Source organism: Ailuropoda melanoleuca, chromosome 2, assembly GCF_002007445.2.
Source record: "Ailuropoda melanoleuca isolate Jingjing chromosome 2, ASM200744v2, whole genome shotgun sequence".
In the NCBI taxonomy this organism is placed as follows: domain Eukaryota; kingdom Metazoa; phylum Chordata; class Mammalia; order Carnivora; family Ursidae; genus Ailuropoda; species Ailuropoda melanoleuca.
In genome coordinates, this window is record NC_048219.1 from 168,423,037 (window position 1) to 168,447,100 (window position 24,064).

Below are 24,064 nucleotides of genomic sequence, written 5' to 3' on the forward strand. Positions count from 1 at the left end.
AGCACAAGGTAGGTATTCAGAGTATAGTGGGAGAGACATGTGTAAACAAATTACAGAAAGCATGGAAAGTATTAAAAGTATTAAAAATAGGAGCTCTATCCAAAGATGTTAAGGGAAATGTAGAGGGCAAGCTTGACCTTGCCTAGTGGATATCAGGGGAGATCTTCATCCAGGGAGGGTAGGGTTGTGGAAGGAGAATGTGGCTAAGGAAGGCAAGCCAAGAGAGAAACAGGTATGGTGCCAACAATGGTAAAATCAACCTGGTCTCACCTGTTCTTATAGGTCATTTACGGCAGTAACTTATTTTGCAAGATCTTGTTCCCATCTACTAATACTGGACTTCAGGTTCCTCCATATTCACTACCCCACCCCCATTCAAAGTTCTTCACAAAGTCTCCAGGAGGTATCTCATATGCCCATGAGAGAAGTCCGATGAGTTAGTATATGCATGCACTGCTTTTTTCCTCCTGTCCAGTCCAGCTTCCCACTGCTTGGTAGCCTTGGGTCTGCTGGGTGGTGTTGTCTGTTGGCACTACTGCCAGTTCTGGTGAGTTCTACTGCACTCAAGATAAGACTCCGCCTATTAACTGAGCACTTCCTAATTCCTGAAAGACAATGTTGCTTCCATAAGCTCTCATTTCCACTGTGGCTACTTCCCCTTCTCCTTCAACTGCTCTAGTATCTCAAACCTTGGAGGTGTCAGAATTGATCCCTGCACCTGTGTCATGGGCTGTAGAGTGTGCCAAACACACTGTGGGGTCTTACAGTATCTGTGGGGAAGAATTCTTTCCATTTTCCACATGGTTCCCTCTCTCTGAAGATTCCAACACAGGAAACTAGGGACAACCCCAAGCTATTCCTCAACCGCCACCCACCCCCATCCCAAAGGAGGTGAAGCTGTATGCCTGGCTTCCTCATCCCTCAGGGGGACTTTCTCTCCCAAGTTGTAACTCAGCCCTGGTGCAAACACACATATGGCAATTCAATCCCTGAGATGGGATGTGGCATCAAGCTGAGTCCCCTCCCCCCATGTATGATAATTGGGGACATGATATGGAGAATTCCTTAAGAAGCCCCATTAAGTGACTGCAGCCAAGAAGAAGGGTCTTATGTATTAAAACTCTAAGTTATGAGAGGTGGGAATATTGATCTAAAATAGCTTTTTAAAATGAGAGATATTTGCTGGTTCATGAAATTAAACAGTGAAAGAGATTCACTTCTACAGCGCTTGATCGGGGCTCCAACAATGGGATCAGGACCCAGTTTCTCACCTTCCATTTCTTGGCTCTGCTTCCTTGGCTCTGTGATCAGGCTGGTTGATACCAGGGTAGTTGCCAGCATATCCCAGTATTACATCATTCTCTACCAGATACTGTACTATGTACTACCAGCAAGAAGAAGAGAAGGTAAAACTTCTCTTTCCCAGAAGGTCTGGCAAAATATCCTCTTCTGTCTCATTGGCTGTGATTGGGGTACTTCCTTTAGCCATTATGATGGCCAGAGCAATGCAATGTACTGAATGGCCTAGGAATGTGCCCCTTGTGCCACCCCTCGATCTGGGGATGGAGTCAACTCTTGGAAGCATATGACTGAGAGTAGGTAAGAGAGCTGTTACCCAGAGGATAAATCAGAATACTGCTAAAAAGGGAGAGGAGAATAGAAGCTAATGATATGGAGAATTCCATATCAAAAATTCAAAAATTCAAAAATCAACATTACACACAAATTTTAGTCCTAAGATATTATTATTGTCATGTGTTAGCACAAAGGTTATTTAACAACTTGAAGTAGGGTTACTTGGCCTTTTGAGAGAGTTTGATGGATACTAGCCTTTGGGTTTGAGATTCAATGCAAGGTGCGTGGAAGTAGGAAAAAGGAGGCAGGTGGTTTGGACAGAGAGACTCAGCTGGGGCTCTGGATACCTAGGAAAACGTCTATAAATGACCTATCTCCCAGTGAATGGGGTAGGTATAACATAGTCAAACTATATAAGATAAAAATGGGGGACTTCAATGTGAAAAATAAAAGGAATTTGAAGAAAATAAAAGATACCACACATATAATCCGCAGGTTGAGGAGAACTCCCAAGCCAAGACTAGGAATTCAGAAGCTAGATAAGAAAAGATAGGCACATTTAAATATATAAAAATCAAGAGAATTTGTATCACAGAAGATCCAATAAATAAAATCCCAGGCAAATATCAAAGCTGGAAAAACGTAACAGATCTTAAAAGAGGTGGTATCCGTAACATATAAAATCCTCTTAAAATTGTCAGTAAGTCAAACAATCCCACAGAAAAGTAGGTAAAAGATACAAATACACAAATCACTGACGACCCCTTTTAAAGGGCCAAATGCATTTTTTTTAAATGCTCAAATTCACTAGTAGTCAGGGAAATGCAAATTAAGGTAACAATGAGATGCCATTTTATAACCATCAGACAGACAAATTAGTAAGAATTATCACACCAAGTGATGGCGGGCTGGTGGGAATGTGATGGAAAGGGTATTCTTACATATGATGACAGAAATGTGATGTGTTATAGCTGTTTAGGAGAGCAATTTAGCAATAATTATAAAAATTGAAATTACGTTCACTATTCAACTCAACAATTCTACTCTTGAAAATTATTTATCTCATAAAAATAAAAGCATCAATACATGAAGATATGTGTGTGCACGTGTATGTACATCATCATTTTTCCAAACAAAACAAAACAAAACAAAACCTGGAAACAAGATAAATGCCCATCAGTAAGTGAACAGCCACAATATTATGGAATATTCACTGCATAGAGTAATGAAGAGGATGACCCAGAGATATAGCAGTTGACTTGATTTTTTTTTTTACAGCTTTGTTAGTGTGCAAGTTAGGATAAGGAAAAGTGTTTAACATTATATAATATAATACAATATAATAATACAGAACGTAATAAAATATAGAATATAACCTCATTTTATAAAACAGCAATGGCAATTATAAGGGTACTATATTAATAGAGAGCAAAATATGGAAGAACACACATTTTAAAAAGTGCTTACTTAGGGAAGAAACATAGAGGTACGATGAAGGAGAGTAACTATCCATCCTCGTTTGCCTGGGAATGAGGGATTTGCCAGGATGTGGGATGCTAGGATTCCAGGATGCTAAAATAGGGCCAATCTCAAGTAAACCGGGTTGGTCACCTACAGGTGCCAATTATAGGATGGAGTGGGAAAGAAATGCAAGCCAAAAAAGAAGAAAAAAAGGACATGACTGAAATTATGTAATCATACACACGTTCAGGTAAAATCATGTATCTGGGTTGATATTTGTAAAACTAAGTTTTAAAAATATTTATTTTCATAGTTTGTGTAGGACTTAGGGAAAGATTTAAGTCCTGCTCATGGACTCCTGGAATTTAGAGGAAGCTACTCGAAAGATATAAGGGATACAGCACCTGGGTGGCTCAGTCAGTTAAGTGTCTGCCTTCAGCAGGGTCCTGGGATTGAGCCCCACATGAGGCTCCCTGCTCAGTGGAGAGCCTACTTCTCCCTCTCCCTCTGCAGCTTCCCCTGTTTATTCTCTCCTGCTCTCAAATAAACAACCAAACGAATAAATAAAGATACAAGGGCTAAAGGCAGCTTAGATTAGCAACAAAATATCATTTATTCATTCATTGAATAAAGGTTCATTAAACATCTATTCTGTTTTAATTTATCTATTACTAACACAGCACAAAGAAGGTAGCTAATAAATGTGTTGAATAAATAAGCAAATGTCTGACCACAATTACAACAAATATAATTATTATAATTACAACATGTTATAACATATATATCACATGAGATATTACAATAACAAACGCTTTAATAGAAGTAAAAACAGAAGCCTATGAGAACACAGAAGAGGGGCCACTGGCTTTGTTGAGTGGAATCATGGGGACATCACAAGAGAGGAATCCTGAGGGTGTGAAAACACAAGTTAGAGTTTGCGGAATGGAGAAAGGACAAAGGAAAATCTAGAAAGCAAGAATATCCTGTGGAAGGCCAAGAGTCACGCAAAAGCAGAACGTATTTGGGAAAGAATAAAAAGTTTCCTGGGGTGTCTGTAGGGGCGGGAAGTCGAGGGAGGGGAGGCGAGAAGAGGAACCCGCTCAGCTAATGGGAGGTGAGACTGTAGAAGGCCCTGTGCACCCTGCTGGGGAGTCTGAATTCATTCTGAAGGCACCAGGGAGACAGAAAAAGTCTCAGGTCAGGGAAGAGACACAATCGGACTTAGTTTTTAGGAAGGTAACACAAGCACCAAGATGGCAAATTGACTTTATGTCAAATGCCAGTTCCAACTGATTGGTCATGAGAGCTTGAAGGACGGTGTTAAGAACGACGGTGTGGTCACCCATGTCCGGGCTTAGCAGTCAGCGTGCCATGACCGATTAGCAGTGTCTACTGTGGACGCGGCGGGGAGGAATGGTGACAAAGCCGCTGTGTGTTTCCCCAGGCCGCATCTACCAGCCACACGGAGGAGCAACCGCATGGAAGAGATCGTTGCCGGGAGGACCAGGTGACTTCCCTAACCCCCACGAGCGCTGAGGGTGTCACTGACATCACAGAGGGAGGTTCAGGAATCTCGGAGGTGAAGTCGGTAGGACCTGCTGAGGGAATTAAGGAACGCGTGGGGCCCAGACACGGAGGACATCTCTGGCTAATCAGCAGATTTGAGACCAGGATGGCTTTCTGATGCTGGAATCGAAACCACTCAGCTTCCATAGGCACCTCCCGGGGCGCACAATGACTCAGCATCCGGGGGCTGCCGGGGCACATCCGCGGTTCCTGCCCCCAAACCGCTTTCCGGTGTCCGCTCCTGGCCGCCTACCCAGCAGGCCTTGCGATGGATTCTCCAGAGCAGCTCTCCCCAGTTCAGAGTTCCTCCCAGCGCCGAAAACAGGAAGCAGCCTCCGCTCACCTGGCGCAGGGGCCAGGAAGGAGTGTGTGAGCGCCGACACACCGGCCGCCCGGTTCCCATTCCGTCAGCGCTGTTTACCCTCACCGGGCGCTTCCTGCGACCGAGCAGCGCGGCTAAATCTCTTCACCAGCAGCGAGGAAATGACTCACCTCAGGAAACCTTCCCTTTGCCCCCCACCCTCTGACCCCCCAAACTGGAGATGCTGTGGGAATTTCACTAAAAATATCCACACCACCTAAAAATAAAGCCCGTCAACGGGCTCTTGCCTCAGGAAATCCTGGCCAAAGCTCATCTTACATCACCGGTGGCCCTTGTCGACGTGGCCTCTCGGCGCCACGCCCTACCTGTCCTCTGAGCTTCAAGTTCATTTTTTAAAATCTGCCTGAACCTGCCTTTCCCGGCAACGAGAGAGCACAGAGTTGCAGGCCAATTGCACGGAGCAAGCGCCTTCCCAAGGGGTGAGTGGTCTTCCAGAACTCCTCCACAAGCACCAGCACCCGAGCGGATTTATTTCCTGTCTGGTTGACTTCCTCCAGGCTCATGGTTTCAGTGTCATTTTCCAGAGCAGGAAAGAGAGTGCAGGAGCGTGGCCTTTAGCAGCCTCGAGTGGACACGCAGTGGCTGACCTGGAGGAGACAGAGTCGCCGTGAAGCCATTTGTTAGGAAACCACTGACAGGCACTTAACGTGTGTGGGGGCGGCGCGGGTCCTGCGGCCGGCGCCCCGGGCGCTGCGTTTGCTGCACCGTCCGCCTCCCGCTAAGGAGCCACTGCCAATGTCATCATTTGCCTTCCGGGGGCGGGGGTTGGGGGCAGGCTCCTGGTGAGCTGTACTGATCTAGAGGCCGAGCTGGGAAGACATGTCTGAACCCCAGTCCGAGAGGGAAGGATGGGAGGAAAGGAGCAATAATTACTGATGCAGTCCTGAACTCCTCCGTTTCGGGAAGGTGTCCTCATAACTGAACCGAGTTATTGGTTTTAATTCCCACACGAGGAGGCACCTTATTATCAAATAAAGGGGAGTAGCACAGAGTGGCCGATAAAGGCTTTCGAGTTAGACTCCTGGGTTTAAATTCTGTTTTCACTAAGTACTGCGTGGCATGGAGCAAATTACTTAGGCTCTGTAAGCGTCATGTTTCTCAGCTGCAAAATGGGGCTCGTTCTGAAGATGGATGAAAGTAAGAAACAAACAGTGCTCCACGCACAGTCCGGCTCCGGCGATGGGCCTAAATGTTCTCTTCCGTTTATTGAGGGCTTACGCANAGGCTCTGTAAGCGTCATGTTTCTCAGCTGCAAAATGGGGCTCGTTCTGAAGATGGATGAAAGTAAGAAACAGTGCTCCACGCACAGTCCGGCTCCAGCGATGGGCCTAAAGGTTCTCTTCCGTTTATTGAGGGCTTACGCGTGGCCCTCTTGGAGGGCCGCAGGCTGCGCGGAGAACAGGGCGAGCAGAGCCCACACCCAGCAGGACATAGTGTGCAATGAACGGATCCAGGGTGCTTGGCTGGTGGGAAAGGGGTAAAAACTCAGTAACTGACACCTGAGAACTTCGCGGCGGGAGACATTCTTTCACTGCGAGTTTTCAGTCCTAGCGCCAGAAAGCCCTAAAGGAGGGAAAAGGAAGGAGACAGGCACAAGCATCCAGCGTGGTGTGAGATGCCTGAGGCCAGGCTGGGCTGCAGGATGTCCCCTCCGACCCCACTGTCAGCTTGCGCACTGTCTTGGGGACGGCCCCGGGGAAGGGTTCAGTGGTCACTGCCACTTTGCAGGCAAAGGGACTCCAGCCATCCCTGTGACATATCGACAGCAAAGGGCCCTAGCCAGTGTGTCTTCAGAATGGCAATGGGCATGGAATTATGACCTTTCCGGAAGCAGTTTTGGAGACCAGGAGGTGAGCACAGAATGAGAACAGTGATAACTGTTCAAGAGGAAAAAGTACTCACTAAGTTTGTGGGTTTAAATGGAACCTTTGAACTGAAGCCATTGTTGGCCTTTGGGAGCTTCCTGTAACAAGAAGCCAGTTTGGTTCTCCTGAGTGCCTCAGAGTAAAAGCTTCCTTGCTCTAAGGAGCTTCACAGACCTTCTCTGTCCCGCACTACAGGGCCCAGACAAGGATCGGTTACCACGATGTGTTGTAGGACCTGCCCCCATACATAATTATGTATCTCTCTCTCAAAACAAACAACAAAATCCTGCAAGGAACAAGAAGGAAGGGAGGAAAGGGGAAAGGGGAAAGAGGAAAAAGGAAAAAAGGAAAGGAAGGAGGGGAAGGAAGGAAAGGAGGGAAGGGAGGGAAGGGGGAAAGAAAAAGGAAAGAAGAAATCGCTATTAGGTCATAGGAGAGAGACAGGATTGTCTGTGAGCTGCCTCTGGAGTGGGGGGCGGGGATGCTGAGGAACATGGCCCTTGTCTTTCATTCAAAGGCAAGCCAGTGCCTCCCCAGAACCAAGGGAAGCTCACCAGAGCTGAAGGAAACAGGGAGACAGAGCGGATGCTCACTGATCTTAATTAGAATTTCAGCTCTATGAGAGCAGAGAGCTACTGGCTGGCACATGGTAACCTCTCAATAGTTATTTGCTAACTTTGTCCTGTTGTTCTCCTAACAGCTTAAAATGTGGGTATCTTGTATGGGATATAGATGTATCATTTTCATATCACTAATACAGTAGAGTGAAGGTCTCACTTCAGATGTTGGTTGTCATTCTAGACTGTCACTGTAGTCAATGCTTTTATTCCAGACATCTGACAGACCCAAACCCAGGTCATACACATCAAGTTCTGCTTCGCACGTCCCTTGAGGCCCCACACCGGTGCAGAGGACTATTGATTAGTTAATATTCAGAGTAGCCTGGTAGTAAATTCAAAGCTGAGCAGACTGTCACAGTCAAGGATTCAGCCCTTTTCCTCCGCGCTAACTACGCACACACCCTAACAGATTTTGTGGGTTTTTTCTTGGTTTTGAGGGTCATGACAGAATAGATCCCCTAGGGGGCAGTGTGCGCACATATTTCAGCCAAGCAAGGCGCACATTTTATGGCCGCTGAGGTCATCGCGACAGCAGCAGATTTAGGAGTCTGAGAAACAAAATTCACTTATGAAGTTGTTTTTTAGGTAGAGCAGAATAGGCCTGAAAGAATTGCACAGTAGAGAAAAACCTGGTGACGCAGCAGAAATTTGGGGGGATGGCAATTTTAAAGGCTCCAACCACCGAATTGCCTAAGGTTTAACGCAGGAACGATTTGACATGCTCCTTAACATCTGCTAAAGGGTTTTTAATATTTTTATTTATTACCTTTCACATTTCCTGTTTCTGAAATCCGTGCTGAATTGTGTTTCATTTTCTTACCTAGTCTGGGTGGCAGTTTAAATTCAATTAAAGTTAACCAATTTTAATTGAGTAATAATAGTTCAAGCTGTATTATTAAGGGCTTGTAACACACTTGAGTGTTGACTTAGGAGGCATTATTTAATTATTTACATNAATCCGTGCTGAATTGTGTTTCATTTTCTTACCTAGTCTGGGTGGCAGTTTAAATTCAATTAAAGTTAACCAGTTTTAATTGAGTAATAATAGTTCAAGCTGTATTATTAAGGGCTTGTAACACACTAAGTGTTGACTTAGGAGGCATTATTTAATTATTTACAATGCATTATTTAATGCTCCCACATCTCTATGAGATGACTATTCTCACCTTACAGATGGGGAGACTAGGCTGTGGGGAATTTCTGGAACTCACTCAATATCTCCAGCCTAAAAGTGAAGTCCAGAACCCATTCTCTTCATTATTTTACTATTTTACCACCCAAAAAAGTGCCTCTCAAACTTTACTATGTAGACATATTACCTGAGGATCTTATTAAAATGCAGATTCTAGGGGCGCCTGGGTGTCAGTCGGTTAAGGGGGTGCCTTCAGCTCAGGTCATGATCCCGGGACTCTGAGATGAACCCTTCTCCTGGAGCTCCCTGCTCAGTGGGGACTCTGCTTCTCCCTCCCACTCTACCCCTCCTCCCGACTTGTGCGTGCCCGAGCGCTCTCTCTCTCTCTCTCTCATGCTCTTTCTCTCTCTCATGAATAAATAAAATCTTTAAAAAAAAAATGCAGATTCTAACTCAGTAGTTCTGAGTGAGACCTGAGAGTTTGCAATTCCAACACTGCTTCCAATGCTGCTGGTCCGTGGACCACATTTTGAGTAGCAGGAACTTAGAGGAGAGTGTGTGCTTGGGGGGGAGGGGAAAAAGAAATGCATGACACCATCCCTGCTCTCAGGAAGATTATATCTACAGGCAACGATAAGACAAGTACATAAGAATATATTGAGAGAATGTGTACATCAAGGGCCACAGCGGTACAAAAGCAGAACAACCCAACAGATACTAAATGAGAGACTTTAGAGTGGGACAGTGCGCCGAAAGCTTTGGGAGGGATGAGCAGAATGAACACGGCAAAGCTGCTTCTACCCACAGGGCACCTGCAGGCTTGTAGGGAAAGGCCAGTGGCCACACAAATAACCCTAGGACAGGTCTAGGCTTCCCAAAAGAGGCTCCCAGGAGGGCTGTGGCAATGGAAAGGAGGGATGAGGCGAGGTGGGTTGAGAATCTCATCTGGTGACTGGAATTAGGAGGCAGTATATATTAAGAAGCTTTCAGCTGGCCATGGGCCTAGAGGAAGGCTTCATGCCTTCATGGTGTTCAAGATAAACCTTGAAAGACAGATGGAGTTTTGACAGTGGATATAGGAGGTTATTTCAGGGAGAAAAACCGATGTAAGCCTAAGTTCTGAAATATAATAGTGCAAAAAGCTAATTTGGGGATGAGCACATCGTCCTGTTTTCCTTCTGGACGCTATAGGGAAAGTTATGCTGAAAACCATGTTTTAAGGCAGTGAGTCTCAATTCATATTAAGAATCACTTAAGGAGCTGAAAAAGATTTGCATGCTGGGATCCTATTTTCAGAGATTCTAATTTCATTAGCCTGGGGGTAGAGCTGGCAATCAAGATGCTTTAAAATCTTTGTATTTTAAATTAGATGATATGTATGTGCAGTCAGGCTTGAGAACCATTACTCTATAGCAGTGCTTCTCAAAGTGTGGCCCCGGACCAGCAACATCAGCATCACCTGGAAACTTGTGAGAAATGCAAATTCTCAAACCCCACCCCAGACCTACTGCATCAGAAGCTCTGGGGGCGGAGCTCAGAACCCTTCCGGTGGTTCTAATGTAAGTCAAAGTTTGAGAACCAATACTTTGGTATTGGCTGCTTGCTACTCCAAGTGTTGTGCATAGACAAGCTACACGGACAGCACCTGGAAGATGTCAAATCTTCGCCCTCACTCCAAGGCTAATCAATGAATCAGAACTGCTATTTAACAAGCTCCCCCGGTGATGGGTATGTAAAGTTTGGGGATCACTTTAAATTTCAGAATGAGAGGGGCACCTGGGTGGCTCAGTCGGCCATTGCCGACTGCCTTTGGCTTGGGTCATGGTCTCAGGACCCTGGGATCCAGTCCCATGTCGGGCTCCCTGCTCAGCGGGAAGCTCTCCTCCCCCCTGCTCATGCTAGCTCTTTGTCACTCACTCTCTCTCTTTCAAATAAATAAATAAAATCTTTAAAAAAAATTTTCAGGATGAGAAAGCTGAAGTATTTTAAATAGTAACGGGGAGCAGCTGAAAGCTATAGAGTAATGATGTAACTCAGGGCTTTCAGAAGAACAATTCGATAATTGTATTTAAGATCAAGTAAGTGAAACAGATCCTGCACAATACACCTTATTTGATGCTGCAAGATAGTCCAGAAACTGTGCTTGCCACTAATACCACTCCCGACTTTCTTGCCCTGTTCATCCCTTCTTCTCCTAGGCTTCAGCAGAGAGCTGTGCCCTGGGGCCGTGGATAGAAGGCTGCCTCACTCAGAACTCCTTTCATGCTGGAGTCCTGCCAGCCATTGATCCAACAGTGGGAGTTATCTCAGCAGTACAATTCCACTCAGGCCCCACTTCCAGCTTGTATAATATTTCTGATAATAAGAGAGCCTAAATGAAGCATCCTTTTAAAGGCCTTCACTGTTAATTTGGCACAGGGAAAAAAGCCAGCACATTATACTGGGTTTTCCAGTCATTCTGCTTGTGCTGTATAGACCCTTTGAATAGATGTCCATAATGAGATTACTCAAAATGGAATTCATTACCTGACCTAAGATTTATTGCTTTTTAACTACAGATATAAGGCGAGCCACACTCTGCTCCCGGAGTCGGCTGTGGGCCGGCCGTGCTTCTCGGTTCCAGGATGGGCGCGGGAAACTGGGCAGAGGGAGCCCTGAGCCTGAGCCGGGGCAGGGTTGCGGACTAAGAGTGGAGTGAACGATGCAGCTTCATTAGGACAGGCGTCCGGGAACCCCAGGACTCTGTTGCTGAGTTCTGCTTCCACAGTCTCACCATGGGGACCGTGGATGGGCCAGTCACCTCCCCACTAGCATAATTGGAAAGACGCTAAGGGGCCCCAAAATGCTGAAGTGCTGTAAATTAGCAGTGTTCAATCCCGATGAACATTAAAGGGAGTGTGTCATTAATTCCTCCACGCATGCTGCTCACACAGTCCTCCCACTGGGGGCTTTTGGCTCGGAGCATTACAGGCCCATTTGTTCTGCCTGGCTTCTCCATCAGGGCAAGGACCTCAAGGTGAGTTAATAGGCTTGGCTTCTCAGCACTTTATTTTAATCTGTATTTACCATCATCCTATATATCTTAACAAACCTCCGGTGCATGGCATGCCATTGAGCACTGCACAGAACAGATAAGAGAGACAGGGCCCTGGCCTCATTGGCAGATGGTGGCGACTACATTCAGGGCAGTATCCAGGGTGTCCTGTTTTGCACGGGGTTTATGATGCTGCCTGGTCCCCCCATGGTTTCCCACCTGCCACAGTCATCCCAAGTCTTCCCTTCCTAACCCGCCTTGGGCCACCTCCGCTAGATTGGCAAGAGCAAAGGGAAGTCCTGCCTCTGCAGTCGCCTCTTAAAGCCACTGTAACCCCTGCCCGCTCTATTTTCTCCATCCTTCCCCCCCTCCCCTGTTCCTACTCAAGAGCTCTCCCTCTGGCCTGCAGTGGAAGACCATTGCCGATGGTCGCTCTACAGGAGATAATAACCTTAAATAGATGATACTTACACGGATAATAGGATAAAGTAAAACAGGATGGACAAATTGATAATTGCAGATTAGGAGGAAATATTATTAGCAAACCAAACAAAAGCCAAAGTTAGGGGTAATAAGCATGATGTGTTAGAATGGCTAAGAGTGACATATTTTCATATACAAGTCTTTATCCCTGAGGTAAGAGCCTTAGCAGCCTCTTCATGTGTTGTGGAAGTGTATCTGAAATGCCACAGTCTATTTGTTTGCTCAGAGATTTCACATTTTAAAAGCAAAAGGAACTATTACTGTAGATCTTCTTTTTACCATAGCTTTAGAAGCTCATGGGGGAGAGGGGGTTGTCATCATAGGTTATAATATTGCCCTGGACAATTGCAGGACAAGCCACTAGCCTGAATTCTTGTTATTATTTTAATTTGAATAGAAACCTTGTCAAACAACCAGACATATTTTTAAAAATGCAAACGAATAGCCATCATCGTCTGATGTTCCTGAGACAAACATGACAATGACAGCGTGCTATTAAAGGCCATGTTTGTGCTATCAAAATAATGAGACCATGGCCCAGGCTGCCTGATAATTTCAACTATCTTTTAGTCAATTTGGATTGTCACTTGGGCAACATTATAGACAGATCTGGGATCAGATGTTTAGGTAGATAGAAAATGTCACATTTCCCTCTTTTTGGTGAATATAATAGTACAAGCTTCTTTGAGTCCCACGGCCTTCCAATCTCAGGTAGAGTGGACCTCTGACACTGGCCCAGCATGATGTGTACCATGAGGTGCTGGGACCTGCCCTCATGGTACATTTGCCCTGGCTTGAAGGCAAAATCATCAGGTGAATCTTTCCCAATGTACTGGATGCCCATGGATATGGATTCTGTGAATGCCCTGGGCAGGAAAGCTGTCCTTCCCTCTACCTCTTCTCTGTTGGAGGCTCTTCAGAGGAGATCAGATGGATACCATCAGGGCCTCTAGTGAATTTCCAGTACTTGCCCACTGACATCTCAAAACAGGTCAGTGTGTCCCCGCTTGCTCTTGCCTAGGCTGGAGACCACCAGAGTCCTCAATATGATGTTCCAGAATGGTGCATTCCGTTTGTGGAATTATTGAGCAGGGCACCTAAACTTGCTGATTTATGTTAGTGTTTGTTGACCCTACATTGTAACATATCACAGAACAACACCAAGACTCTTATCTGAAACAATTATTCATTATCCATTGCTGGAAATGCTTAAATTGCAGAAATCAGCTGAAGACTGGGAAGAAGGGGTGGAAAGGATGTAACGAACGAAATCCTAAAAGAGACAATGTCTTGTACACTAACATATCTTAAAAGTTCAGGAAAACAGAAACACACTTCTGCCTGATGACTATAGTTCCTAAAATATCCACTTCTTTTTTTAATTATATAAGTAAATAATGAGTCCTTGCTCCTATAAAAGATACATTTATGTACATTTATGAAGAAACATTTGAAAGCTTCCCTTTATGTCCCCGCTGTTCTTTCTAAAGTCTTGCTTCCTTTCCAGGAAAGCAGATGCTTCCTTCCAGATCTTTCCCTATGATTTTATAATACCTATGCATGTATGTACGTAGCTTTAAAAAAAATAGGATCATTCTGGGGCACGTGGGTGGCTCAGTCAGGTAAGTGTCCAGCTCTTGGTTCTGGCTCAGGTCACGATCTCCTCACATCCAGCTCCACATTCACTTCATTCTCAGTGGGGAGTCTACTTGAGATTCTTTCCCTTTCTGCCTCTCCCCACTCATGCTCTCTCTCCTCTCTCTCTCTCTCAAATAAATAAATAAATAAAATATTTTTTAAACAGTAGTTTCATTCAACAATCAACTTACTGTTCTGTAACTTGATTGATGTTTAATATGATCTGAAGACTGTTTTCTACATCAGTACATATAGCACTGACCCATTCCCTTTAACAGCTGCCCTAATGCTCCATATTGAAGATGGATCATCAGGTATTTACCTATTATCCTACTGACTATTATTTATAATTTTATTTTATTTTTCCAGTTTCAAACCCTGAACATTCTGGAAACTGTGTGCAAGTATATTTTTAGAATGTGTTTGTAGAGTACAAGTACTTTTACAATTTTAATGACTGTGGCCACTTACCTTTCTCAAAGGCTCTCCAACTATATTGGGATTTTTGTAGTTTCATAGTCAGGGTGCTCACCAAATATATTATTCACCTAGAGACAGTAGGCTCAGCACTTTGGAAATAAACAAATAAACAGAGCTGAGTTTTCATCTCAGTCACTTCTGGCATGTAGTTCCCTGGGCAAGTTACTTAAACTCAATAAGCTTCAGTCTCCTTGCAGAGGAAATGAGGCTAAGATTATGGATCCTTGAGGGCTGTTAGGAAGATAAGTGTGATAACATGTAAAAAGCACTTAGCACATAGTAGGTGTCCAGTGAGCCATGGTTATTAATGAGTTTAGACATGAGCTGAATTGCACAACTTGAGAGGAAAAATACAGTAACCAGCAGTTTCCAGAAACAGAAAAGATGTCCTGAGATTAAAAATAAATAAATGAATAAATAAAATTCTGGGGCACCTGGGTGGCTCAGTTGGTTAAGCACCCGCCTCTTGCTTTCAGCTCAGACCATGATCTCACCGTGGTGGGATGAAGCCCTACGTGGGGCTCTGGGCTCTCTGTGGAGTCTGTTTTTTCAGATTTTCTCTCCCTTTTCCTCCTGCTCCTCTGTCTCTCTGTCTGTCTCAAATAAATAAAAATTTTTAAAAAATTCAGATGAATCTATACGTAGAAGCCACATTTTGTTGGTTTTGAATTTCATCAGTGTTTCTATCTCCTTATTTAAACCACAAAAAGCTGCTCATTGTATATTTGCTTCTTCAATCTTTGATCTACATGAGCCCTTCAGTCTCAAGAAGTAAATTTAGCACAGACAGCACCACTCGTTTACTTCTGGATATTTTATATGACATAGAGGTTTATGCAAGGAGTTATGCTATATAATTACATGTTCCCAAGTTAATATTAAGATTAACTGGCATTCCCTGAACACACACTGATGTAGATGTCCAACCTAATTTATCACTCCTGCTTCACTAAGGAAGTTGTCTTTCCCTGTATCACCTCCCACTGCCTCTGTGGCCAAATTCATCTATACGGTTGTCTCTTCCTCAGCTTCTCGGCTTTGTATGATGGTGTGATTGCCAGTACCTGTTGCCCTTCATATATGGGGGGGGGCTGCTAAGAGAACAGTTATTTTTAAATTAATTGATCTCATTTGAGTCCTGGCTTTTAGCTGTTGTAGTAAACCTGTCCATGCACCTGATCACTCAGATTTAGATGGAAATATCTGCCATATCAGCCTAAGTCATAGCCAAGGAAGGATCCCTCATTTATTGCCCAGAAATCACTTGAAGCTTATAAATGAGGAATGGTTTCCAAATCTCCATGGCCAGTAATATCCCCATTGCTCTTAGCCTTCCCTCACCTACTTACTCCTCTTCACTGCCTGCTGCCATCCACAAAGGAGAAGCAGAGGCAGATATAAATGGATGCTTATGGGAAGCCCCTTTATTTAAAAAAAAATTTTTATGGTTTTAGAAAGAGAGATCTAATTCAAAACAAACAAGATGGTGCAGCCATGGCAGACCTTTGCCAGAGGGGCTTTGAAGCCTTGCTCGATGCTCAGAATGGCACAGTGGAAAGAGAAGAAGGCACCACAGTGAAAACAGCCTCTGGCCCCCTCTGCCTTGCCATTTGCCAGGTGGGTGACCTTGATGTTGCATCTGTACACTTCCTTATCTCACCAATAAAATGGGGTTAGTTTCAATAATCATAAAGTCAGTGTGAAGATTAAATGTGCCTCAAAACTGTAAGGCACTAGTGCACCCTACGAAATAAGTATAAAAATGTTGGTTATTGATATTTGTATTTAAGAACTCAGGTCCTGGAACAGACTGCCTGAATTCAAATCTTTCGTCCACCACCTATTACCTGGGCAACCTTAAGCTGGTTTCTTACCCTTTCTGAATGTGCTTCATCGTTTTTAAGTGGGAACCATAACTGGATGTCAGAGGATTCTTTAGAGAAGCAATGGGTAAATATGCAGTATTTGGCATTTAGAAAGTACTCGTCGATGTAATATCAGGTCATATTATTTTTGGATAAACTAAACTCCAAGATATTTGTACCGCGTCCATAAAGAATTCATTCTGGTTGTGAGTGATGATGGATTCCTTCACTCTCCCTTTTAGCTTCTTACAGAGTCTGGTTTAAAAATATACCTAGGTCCGCAGAAAAATCTCTGGAGACATGGAATGCCATTCCTTATTAATATGTTGGGATTTTATTGATGAGGAAACATGCAACCAGTGGACCTTGGGACTGAGCCAGAGCACTCATTTCTGAAGTAACAAATGGGCCTCATTATAAGGTGGTTTTACCTAAAGGTCAGTCTGTGCCATATAACTGGAGGCTGGCATTATGGGAAGTTTCTAGTGTATTATATTGCATGTCAATATTAACACGTGTTCTATTACTGCTATGTGAATTTTAGAGCCTTTAGCTTTCTATTCTGTGTGCACAGTCATGCACAGGCACACTCACACACACACACACACACACACGTNTGTGAATTTTAGAGCCTTTAGCTTTCTATTCTGTGTGCACAGTCATGCACAGGCACACTCACACACACACACGCTTTTAGCTGGGACCTCTCATCTCCTCACGTCCCGTGATTCTGAAAGCTGACTTTATTGGTTAGGGACTCCTATTTTTCAGGCTAGTTGCACTGTTGAAATGAGTCCTTGCTGCTTGCAAGTCCTGTTCCATAATTTCATTTGGCTGAGGCAGGAGACAAGTACCTCATTTAATTAGAATTTCCAGCAAACTGCATTATGTTGTTGTGTTTTATTCCAAAAGAATATACCACATCAAGGACAGCTGTTGATGGGGGAAAGCATCCTGTTTATTCTGCCGAGGAAATAAAAATCCTTTCACTCACTTCTCAAGCTCTCTCACCCTGCCATTCCTCACGTATCCCGTGGGACAGAACGATGTGCCCCAAGGCTCTCCAAGCCAGTAAAATGTGCTGCACAAGATGCCAGGTAATAACCACGGGCGCATGAAAATGGAGCAACGCTGTGTCATTTAGCAGGAAGATCTTGGGTTCTATCCTGCTCTTTGCGTCTCTGCTGGCTTGCCACAAATCACAGAGCCCTCCGAGGGATCCCCTTTCTCCCTGTTGCTCCAAGCAAGGAGCAAGGTCTTCGCTTCGTTGAAGAGAACTGAGGCTGTGCCGCTTTAGACCTGCAATTAAGTCCCTGCTGCTCTCCAAACCAATGAGTTCTTCTAAGTAGTAATCTAATTTATTTTTCCCATTTTCTAAGTAATGCCAGGGTAAGCGCGTTCATCATTTTAGACTCACTGCTTCTAATTCCTAATTCAGACTTGTTTGTTCAGTAGAAGGTAAACAACCCCCAAGCTATCACCCACCCCCATTTATTTGGAAGGAGAGAGTTTCAGTGGGAGAAGATAAATAGCGTGTCAAACATGGTTTGGAGGGGCTGCAACTGAGTAATTTCTAGTTTCCTACGCCTGTCTCCAGCTGTTGTGGCCCAGTGTGACTCTGGCATCTGCGTGCTGGCTTGGCTGAGCTGCTATTTAGTCAAATCAGATCAATACCTTTAAGCATGTGTCTGATAGAACAATCTCAAGCTAGTCTGGGAATTCACACTTTGAACAACATGTGTGGGGATGCCTTGTTTCTAGTTATCTGTCCATGAACACATCAACTGGTTGATATCTGTAATCCTAAGATCTCTTAGAAAATAAAAGGCAGGCCACATTTAGAGAACTGGCGGACTCAGATGGCCCTAGGGATGCATCAGTTCAATTCCACAAACAATGATTGGGTGCTGCTGTATATGAGGAAACATAGGAGATATAAAGATCAGTACGGCATAGTCCCAATTCTCAAGTATAATTTAATATCAGGCTATAAAAACATCAGTAGGTAATTAATTGTTATTTAGATTTGGCCTAATTCCAAAAGGCTCTAAGATGGAAGAGTACTTGCAAAAATACATGCAATCGGTTAAAATGAAATAAAATAGGATTATGTGAGAAGGGGTTGGGGAAAAATTAAGGGTGGAGCAAGTTCCAATGAAGCTGGAAGTGAAGTAAGTTCAGAGGATATATACCATGAGAAATAATGCTTACCAGTGGTAGGACATAAATTCGTCTTGGAACTTTCTGAAAGCCAGCACAAAAGCATAAACAAAATTGGTTTATTGTATGATTGACAATGTCTATATTGATCTTGCTCTGGAAAAGAAGGGCTATAGCAGGTATGGAAACTACACACATCTTTCTCACATAAAGAGGACTTTCATTTATGCTAGTCAGTATCCACAGCTTACAGAAAATACAATCATGATTATCACTAGCTGAGAGCAAGGACAGTTTGTTGCGTATGACTTGTCATTCCCTGTCACCTTCTTCCTTGCTTCAAACACCCCCTTCTACTATCACATGTACACACACTGGGGCTGAAAATGCTAGATATTGGTTGGCTCTCTCAGACTCCCTTGGACATATGACCCAGTTGTGACCAATGGGATCCAAAGAGTAGGATGCTGGGAAGCTCCCTGTCTATTGATAAACACCAAGTCTGGATATATTTAACCTTGTTCTAGAAGGAGTGAAAATACTATAAACATAAATGAGACTCGTGAAGAAAATACTACAGTGTAAAGAATTGGAAACATTTGACTCAAGGTAGGAGGTTATCTCTGAAAATGATCTACTTTAAAATTCAGAAGATAACATCAGGAATCCACTGGGAATCCTTGAAAAAAATGCAAGAAGACAGGCCACTATAATTCAGGAGCTTAAGGAGACAGAAAGCTGAAATTTATGGTGAGATTAAAATTCAGATCTACAGAATTGACAGGGATCCCAAAAGATCTAAAAAGATAATGAGACTTCCAAGATACAGTTCGAACTTTGAACTAACATCCCATTTTGCTCCCTTCCAAAGCCCTTATAAAACTGTTCTACAATATATACATATACATACATACATCTCCATGCGTAGAGAAAATAAGAAAATAACAGTAAAATTTTGACACTGGCAAACACAGAGACATGTGGAAACTGACTTAACAGATTTGAGAAAGCCAAATTCTAAACTGTGGGTAGGAAAAACTGAGAACCAACCCTACCAACCACAGGCTGCCTCAGGATGAAGGTGGGGGTGGGGGAAAACAGAAAAATTAGGAGGTCTGGGAAAGAAACAGCTAGATCTACTGCCGTCCTCCCACATGCTGTCACTGAGTGCTGTTTCTTCTCCCCAGCAGGAGCCTGTGGTTTATATGATGGAGTAAAATGGACAATCTCTAGGCTGGGGGACACAAATGGAGACCCCTCAGGTTCTGTACCAAAAGCAGTAGAGTTAAATGCATGTTTGCATACTGAATGCTAGAGTTTAGTCCCTTCTTCCATTAGCTCTCAGAGTACAGGCCTTTATTTTTCAGGAAAGAAATGGATGAGTCTTCTCTAGGGGATATGACCATCCCATGGTACCAAAATCTTCCCCCAACCTGACAATGGGAACAGTAAAAGCTTTTCAGTGATTCACAGAGGACAAACAGCACCAAGGCACTTGGAGCGCTCCCCATCAGCCCATTAGCTCCCACTCTTAAATACAAGCAAATAATCAAAGCTTTCCATAAATCCCCCTCCACAAGGCACCTAGTTTAAAAGACAAAGGAGAAAACAAGAGAAAAGAAGGAAACTGAAAGAAAAAGACACTGTGCAGGAAGAAAAGACCATTAAAAATTAAAATGTAACTAATTTCACAAAAGATAGAATAAGTTGCATGCATAAAACAAGAGCAGGATGCTCTAAAAATTGAACACAAACAGAGAATGTGAAAGATCCTTTGGATAAATGCAATTGTAAAAATGGAACTCACATGACTAGTAGTAGAAAATCTCAATCATATTATGAAACTTTTAATCTGTTGCATGGAAGATGAACTTGAAAAGTTCCCCTGGCTTCCAGAAACAAAATCAACGAGATTAAAATGACAGATATAAAATAGTTACAAAAGGCACATAATGGAAAACAAAGAGCATCAATGTTCTTAAAGGGGAAATCAGTTTAAGTAGAAGAGACAAAAATAACCAAAGATAGGAGACAAAGTCTTTTCTGAGCTGAAAAGATATTTGTACATACAAGTTGAAAGCACCAACTGCATTGAAGCAAATGAATTGCACCTTCTAACCAACTTTGGCATTGAAAGAATAAAGGGAAAAATTTGCAAGGCCTTTGGGGAAAGAAAAAGAAAAAAAGAAAAAAAGAGTTAATTACCAGGGAATAAAAAATAGACTGTCCTCAAACATTTGTTCTGTAACTTAAAAGACAATAGATTATGTCTACAGAATTTTTAAGAGAAACTGTGGCAACTAAGAATGTTGTCCCCAGCCAAATTTTGTGTGTGAAAACACTCTCAAATAGGCAATACATGTATCATTCATAAAAATTACTTGAAAAAAAATTTTGAAGATGTATTTGTACAGCTTGAGAGAGAAAACAAACTTTAAAATTCTCAGAATGTGAAAGTAATTGTATAAAACAACTGGTTGCAAACATTGAACCATTTAGAATGGAGAGATTTTCGAATTGATTCTTATAAGTGTGGTTATAAAAGTGGGTGTCAATTTCAAAATTTGTTTTCAAGTTAGAAGACATGTGATGGTTTGAAGGAAGAAGGGAAGGGATAGAGAAAAGGAGGAAGAGAGAAAGAAAAAGAAGGAGAGAGCTTTAATTACACTGATAATAACAGAAATGGGAAGAAAAAGGGGTGGGACAACTCAGTAGTTGTCAAATTGTGCTGTGCATTGGAATCAGCTAGGCATCTTCATGTAACAGTGATGCCTGACTTCACCCTCAGGCACATTTGCATTTAATTGGTTTGGAGTCCAACTAGAAGCTAGCTCCTCAGCTACTTCCAATGTGCAGCAACATTTGGGAACCACTGGCTTAATTCATTAAATAGGAAAAAGCAAGGATGGCAAAAGGATTTCAGCTTACGGTTCCAACTCTTGTTAATTGGTAATGACTGCCGGAGGACTTTGTTGAGGTCATATCCAGGCTCAGTGGGAAAGTACTTTAATCCATTTGCACTATCTTTACTGGAAGGGAAGAGAATGACATCACACATTTGCCATTCCTGGACTCAAAGAGATTTTGAAACTAAAGTAACTATTAGTGGTTTAAAAAACTGCATAGATCCCTTCCAAAATATTAGAGATGATGAAAGCAAAGAAAATATAGTCATATAGTAAGAGGCAGTAAACAAAACAAAGAGAAGAAAGAGGATAGGGGAGGGGCAGAAGGAGGAGGAAGAAAAAGAAAGAAGAGGAAGAAGAAGAGGGGAGGAAAAGAAACACAATAGGAGAAATCACAAAATAAAATGGCAATATACAAGTAAGTATGTTTATTGAGCCTACAAATGCAATTGGGAAAATCTCCTTCATTTAAAAATATTATCTTTAGATTGTATGAGAAGAAAAGAGGAATCCATCTACGTGACATTTTCTAAAGCCCCATCTGATACAAAATTGCTAAATAAAAATATAGTAAATGATGAGAAAGTAGGCAAATATATCTGGCAAATACAATAAAAAAATCACAATACCAGTAACAAATATGATAGAAACTAAAGCAGAAATATTAAATGAAATGAAGATGTCCTGTCAGAAAGTATATTTCACAATGAATATAAAACTGTCACAAAATTTTATGCATCACATAACATTATATCAAAATACAAAAGTGAAATCTGCTATAAATTAGAAGAAATGGACAGAAGTGCAGTACTAATGGGAAGCTTTAATAATAGCTCTTTCTCTTTTTGATGGCTGACAAAAAATGTAAATCAAACTTTATAGCACACAAGCATAGAATGTACCTTTATTTCCAATAGTAATAAAACATCTACCAAATAAATAAATAAATAAAAGGATTATGCAGCAATAAAAAATTTCAAAAGTATATAGTACACATTCTGATTAGAAAGTAAAGTCATTATATATATATAAAAAAAGATAAAAAGGTCATTATCAAGGAGAAAATTAATGCTGCAGAAAGTTTAGAAATTAACAACAATAATACATAACAAAATTTATGGGGTGTGCCAAAACAGTATTCAGAAGAAAAGGCATAGATTTAAATGTGTTTTATTGTTGGTTTTTTGTGTTTTTGTGGGGTTTTTTCTTTTTGGTTTCTCTGTTTTTGTTTTTTGCTAAGGAAAAAGGCAAAATAAATGCTCTACATACAACTGATGTCACTATGAGAGGAATGTCCTAATCCGAGGGCAGGTTAGGTTGATGTTGAGGGCCATAATGATTTCATTAAATGAAATCCGTCTCTGCCTCTTATGTTCCTTCTTCAAAAAAAAAAAAAAAGGTCTTTGTTTCAAATTCCAACCTTAGAGCTGGAGTGATATTTCTCACCATTCTTCTGTCATCCCTGGCATAGGTGAAAAGTTTGGGATTTGTATAAAACTCTTTATCTTGTGTTTTACAGAATTTTTTTAAAAAGATTGTATTTATTTATTTGACAGAGAGAGAGCACAAGCAGGGAGAGTAGCAGGCAGAGGGAGAAACAGGCTCCCCACCGAGCAGGGAGCCCCCATGTGGGGCTCAATCCCAGGACCCTGGGATCAGGACCTGAGCTGAAGGCAGAGGTTTAACTGACTGGGCCACCCAAGCACCCCTATCTTGTGTTTTAAATCAAGCTTAATTAGTATATGAGAAATGTAAGAAGTAATGAGAAATTATTATAGTACCATTTGTAAATCCGTAACAGAAATAGCTTCTTTCTGAACTCATCAGTCTTCATATGGGCCAATCATGTCTTTTCTGTTCTACTCCATTTTTTTGAGGGGGAAGAACAGGTACAGAAAGAAAAGTATGCTTTGTGTCAAATAAATTACCATTTCCCATAAGCCCAGCTGCCTAAAAAATTATTTCATGAGAAAATTAAAACTTTAATAAGGCTAAATGTAAAATACAAAACTACAACTTCTAAAAGAAAACACAGGAGAAAATGCACATGACCTTGGGTTTGGGGATAAGTTTTTATTTATTTTTTATTTTATTTTTTTAAGATTTTATTTATTTATTTAACAGAGAGAGACAGCCAGCAAGAGAGGGAACACAAGCAGGGGGAGTGGGAGAGGAAGAAGCAGGCTCCCAGCGTAGGAGCCTGACATGGGGCTCGATCCCAGAACACCAGGATCATGCCCTAAGCCAAAGGCAGACGCTTAACGACTGAGCCACCCAGACGCCCCTAGGGATAAGTTTTTAAATACAATACCAAAGGCATAATTCATGAAAGAAAAACTTTACTTTGTACTTTATTAAAATTGGGCTTTTAACAATTTTGGATTTTATTAAAATTAAAAAATTCTGCTCTCTAAAAGACGCTGTTGACAGAATGAAAAAAAAAAGCCACAGACTTGGAGAAACATATCTGCAAGCATATATCTGATAAAGGATGTCTATCCAAAATATACCAAGACCTCTTAAAATTCAACAATAAGAAAACAACCAATTAAAAAATGGGCAAAAAATCTGAACAGATACCTCATGACAAATGATATACAGATAGCCAGTGAGCATATAAAAAGATGTGGGGGTACCTGGGTGGCTTAGTTGGTTAAGCATCTGCCTTCAGCTCAGGTTATCATCCCAGAGTCCTGGGATCCAGCCCCTCCCTGCTCAGCAGAGAGTCTGGTTCTCCTTCTCCCTCTGCCCCTCCCCGCTGATTGTGCCTGTGCTCTCTCTCTCTCCAATAAATAAATAAAATCTTAAAAAAAAATGTCGAACATCATTTGTCATTAGAGAAATTTAAATTNCCTCTGCCCCTCCCCGCTGATTGTGCCTGTGCTCTCTCTCTCTCC

The 24,064-nt window shown here is 42.3% G+C and overlaps 1 long non-coding RNA gene across 1 annotated transcript in view; it reads left to right on the top strand.

The window, feature by feature from the left end:
- Positions 1–4,903: 4,903 nt before the first annotated feature.
- LOC105237943 overlaps positions 4,904–24,064 on the top strand; it is a 29,327-nt gene continuing 10,166 nt past the window's right edge. Inside the window, exons 1-2 of the long non-coding RNA XR_856620.3 lie at positions 4,904–5,403; positions 15,691–15,853. This is a non-coding gene — a long non-coding RNA (uncharacterized LOC105237943). The remainder of the gene's footprint in view (positions 5,404–15,690; positions 15,854–24,064) is intronic.